The sequence below is a fragment of the Fulmarus glacialis genome, unplaced genomic scaffold, assembly GCF_000690835.1.
Source record: "Fulmarus glacialis isolate BGI_N327 unplaced genomic scaffold, ASM69083v1 scaffold4848, whole genome shotgun sequence".
Taxonomy (NCBI): Eukaryota; Metazoa; Chordata; class Aves; order Procellariiformes; family Procellariidae; genus Fulmarus; species Fulmarus glacialis.
This window is the reverse complement of record NW_009230010.1, coordinates 13070-17455: the sequence shown is the minus strand read 5'-3', so window position 1 is coordinate 17455 and position 4386 is coordinate 13070. Positions and strand designations below refer to the sequence as shown.

General features: G+C 50.5%; 1 protein-coding gene across 1 annotated transcript in view; it reads left to right on the top strand.

Annotated features, from left to right (window-relative positions):
* The window catches only part of LSP1 (lymphocyte-specific protein 1), a gene marked incomplete at its 5' end in the record, with an annotated part of 23697 nt that extends 19764 nt beyond the window's left edge, over nt 1–3933 (top strand). Inside the window, one exon of the mRNA XM_009584049.1 lies at nt 3765–3933. The remainder of the gene's footprint in view (nt 1–3764) is intronic.
* Nucleotides 3934–4386: the final 453 nt, after the last annotated feature.

The window sequence follows — 4386 nt, the reverse complement described above, 5'->3', positions numbered from 1 at the left end:
GCTGCCTTCTTCAGCAGCCGCTGGAGCCGCAGGTTGTCCTTCCCGGGCTTTGGTAGGGTGGGAGGGGGAGGAAGGTGGTGGCGGATGGGAGCAGGTTGGATGGAGGATGATACTGTTATCAGCATTGTCATCTCCTGGAAGAAAACACAAAGCTTAGAGTTGGCGTTGTCTTACTCTGTGTACTTATTCGTACACAAGGCCTCCTCTTCCTCTCTCCAGAAGCTGTAAGTATGGAGTCAGTATTGTGGGAGAAGAGCATCAGTCTTGGTTTCCTTAGTCTCCCAAGGTATCCTCAGCCAGTCTTGAGGGTGGTGTGGCAGGGCAAGAGATGTACTGGGGGGAAGCTGTGTTGCCAAACCTGGAGCCCTCCTGCTCCTGGCGTTAGCGCAAAATCCAGCGAGAGCTCCTTGGGACCCCAGACGTTCGTGTCTTGGCGAGTCCTAACAGGATTTGGAAGGAAATGTCAAGAGAAACAGAGCAGGTCTGAAATTTTCAAGCTTTGAAACATTCTCCAGAGGCACAAATCAGGAATGTTTCATGGCTTTCCAAATTCCAGTTATTAATACTCTGATACAATGTTATATACAACAGAACAGCCATAAACTACATGTGTCATTTGAGTCAAAGTCAACACTGGCCTTGATTGATTTCAGCTGGCAGAAAGACATCCCCATGAAACACAGGACTTAAAAGCTGTGTTTATCTGATGGAAGTGCTTTGTCACAACACTAACTCTGACTGGCATTTCTTTGCTGCGTCACGCACAGCGGCAACCTTCTCTTTCTGCACTCAATTTAAGACAAAACCTACTTTTCTCCTTCCCTTGGGGAGCATTGCCACTGTTCTCTCTGCATCACCCATTCTTCAGTGAAACAGAAATAGGTTGTGGTCTGAGTTGGGTCTTATCCCCAATGGCCACTGCAGCTGGGCACCCTTTAGCCAACACTGTGCTGCTCCTGGGGGGATGCACAACTGCTTTTCCTGCTCTCTGTTGCTGGCTCACCACCATCTCTTCTTCTTTCTGGTGAGCACCAGTCAGATTTCCTGCAGTCGAGCTAAGGGTCTGTGTTGGGGATAGAAAGATAAAACTAGTCTCAGTTTTCCTCTTTCTCTTCCTGAGCAAGGCTGGGGAACACCAAGCACCCAGCCTCTGACCTGCCATGACTCTTTGGCAGCCCCCAAAAAGAAATCTGGCTCTGCCCTGGCTCTCACTCAGCACAGAGTTGCTGAGTTTTGCTGTGAAATGAGGCATAAATCACTGAGCCCCTTAATCCCTGGTGCTGGATGCAACTGAGCATCCCGAAACGGGGAAGAGGAGGTGGGCTGATGTCAGGATTGCCCAGAGGGGCTATTGCATGTGCTCTGCTCATAGGTTCCTGGTGGCTTCCAACCCGTTCTGGTCAGTGTGGGTGTGTAGCGTGATACCTACTGTGTGGGAAAATTATCCCGAATAAAACTCTCAACAGCGCAGAACAGCTATTTGCGCTTGAGTGCCTGGTGTTGTCTTTGGGCTTGCAGTGCTGCTGTCAGCTCCGGCCTGGGAAGCTCATCTGTACCGAGCGAGCAGGTGGTGTATCCGCCAAAACTGCTTGTGGATGGGGAAAAGAAAGATGACTTCGAAGAAGGAGAAGAAAAAAAAAAAAAAAAAAGAGCAGCAAATGAAAGCACTGAAGAGGTGGTATGTGGAGCACAAAGCCTTCAAGGTCCAGCCCTCACTACGGTGGACGAGTGTCCTCCAGAGCAGAGGCTGTGGTGGGCAGGGTCTGGGCAGTGTCTAGCAAGTGGTGCACTGCTACCAACCGATGCATTTATTTCGGCTGCAGGCATGAGAAACCTCCCACTGTTTTGGCGAGGGGCTCGGAGGGGATTTGTGCCAGCTGAGGCTGACAACTGTTGGGCATTCCCAGTGGCTTATCAGCTTCATGCCTTAGGCACAAGGCTGGGATTAGGACTTGCTCTATTCCAAGAGCTACTCTTAGAAACAAGTCTGCACGGGCCCAAAAAAAGGCTGAGCGCCCATTCCTTCATCATATACCTGCTCTCTTCCCCAGCCCTGTGGATATTCTAGATTCTTCTGGGTCAGAAAGCCAAAATGCCTCAGTTGGAGAGATGCATACTTGCTCTTGTGCAACACTACTCTGGTCCTGTTTGTATAGGGATTGGTAATTGCTTGGGTGATTTTTATCTGCTGCAAGCTGAGCTAGTACATGCATCTGATGTTAGGATTGATTGTGGAATGATTTCGTCTGCTCTTGTTTAATGTGGTCCCATGGACAGCCTGTACTACAGATGAGCTGTGGTCTAGCAGCACTGGCAAGCCAGAATTATAAGGCTGACCTCCTTCAGGTTTCTTGTGTTGGGAATGCTAAGGAGGCAGGGCAGTGAACTTCCCAACCCGTGAACCTCCCAGCTCTTTGAGTGTTTTCCTTGTCCTATGGATTGCTGCACTCCAGAAAAATGCAGCTTCCCACATGGGTCAGAGCAGGATCTTGCCTGGGATTTGCTGCAAACTGCCAGATGCTACCGAGGAGGGCATGGAGGTTCTTGGAGTGGGAAGTTTAAATATAATCTGCATGTACCAGGAAAACTTTTCTTCTCTTCCCAAAGTTAGAGGCTGCTTTGTGCTCTATAACCTCAAGATTTGTGGTCTCTTACAATAGTCTGTGCTCTTAAAATCGCTCTTGCTGCTATCTCAGCATCCCATCTGACTTGAAACCTGCTGTGCTGTGGGTCTTGGAGACCTTGTGGGTGGTAACTTCCACTGCATGTGACTGTGCCAGAGTCTGTGTGTTTGACTAGTGAGGCAGAGAGATGCCAAGAGACGGCAAAAGGAAATCAGCTCCTAATTTATTTGCCTTCCCTGTCACGCTTGGCTTTGTTTGAGTCTCCTTCAGAGCTTTGTGTGCTCAGGAGAAATTCTGCAACAAGCAAGATTTGTGAGCGTCTTCCCCCTTGCCGTGTAATGAAGCAGAAGCAGAGGGACAGATGGACTTGCTTTATTGCCAGCAGAAAGGCCAGAGCTGAAAACCCAGGGACAAGAGGGAAAACACTGCCTGAGAAACTTGGGTAGGCTTGTGACAAGCTGGAAGGAAATTGAGCTAGAAGCTGAGTCAAGAGGCTTTCAAATGGTTAAGTTTCCCTGCTGCTGGTTGAGTGCCTGTGAGTGGAGGGGAGGTCACCCACTCTTGGACCCCAACTGTTCTCCTGGACTCTGCTCCATCTGCAATCAACCCCAAACTGGGAATGGTGGGGAGAGTGTTGGCATGGAGGAGTCATTTATCATGCGATGGAAAAGTAATTTGCGTGCTGGAGTCCCTCGGCTGCACCAGCTGTCTTGCACGGAGCAGATCGAGAGCTGCAGGAACCCGATACCGTTGCAGATGGTCCCAGGCGGAGAGCTGCGGCTGCTGGGGGCTATAGGAACACACTCTCCACTTTAGTGGCTTCCTTGGGCTTGAAGGAAACCTGCTAATCTCCTCCTTGGGAGGAGACGGCTGGGCAGGAGCACGTCCTTCCCTCTGCCTGGGCAGTCGTGACCTCTGCTGGGCATGCAGCCCTCGGCATCTGCTCTGCCATGGGCAGGTAGCACGGTTGGCTGTCCTGCAGCGCTGAAGCTTTATGGGCTGATTCACAGGGCTTTGTGGAAACGGGTGGGAGAAAGCCACCTGTAATTGCTAGACAAGATGCTGCCCCTGTACAGCCCAGGGTATCGCTCGTGGCAGGCCAAACGGTGTGCATAAACTTGTTGTTTTCTTGTCTTGCAGCTGAGCTTGGTCCTGGCTCGATGCAACCCTCAATGCCACTATTTCCTCTGCTCCACAGAAGATAATTGAAGGATGTTTCTCTTCTCCTCCTGCCTGATGTCAGTCTGCTTCGGTACAGCCTGACTCCTCTCGGGGTGTGAGCAATACCCCATGCTGCCTCCGGTTGGATGAAAGGAACTAGATCAGCTGGCAAAACCCATCCCTGTTTTAACCTTCTACGTGACTCTTTGGCTTCTTTTTTTTGTTTTTTTTTTATATGGCTCTGCTATGGAGATGGGAGGCTGTGGCTCTTCTCCCTCTCTTCTTTCTCAAGTGTAAGGAGAGAGGGATCTGCTGCCCTGCCGAGCTGGCAGGGCTTTTGCTACATGGTGAAGAATTTCTACTTTTTTGGCTCTTGGTGGCTGGGTGGTGGGAGAAAGGGAGCTCAACAGAAACCTGGTAAAAGAATCGGTGTTTGAAAGGAGGGCAATGGGCAAACCCTGAGCGTGAGGAGACCGCAAGGACCGCTTGTCACCCTGTTGGTGCCAGCTGTGGGTAAAGTCTTCCCCTGTTTACAATGCAGCCTCTGTCCCTCTACATCATCTGCTTTGAGGGACTTCCATCCACTCTGTGTACATCAAAT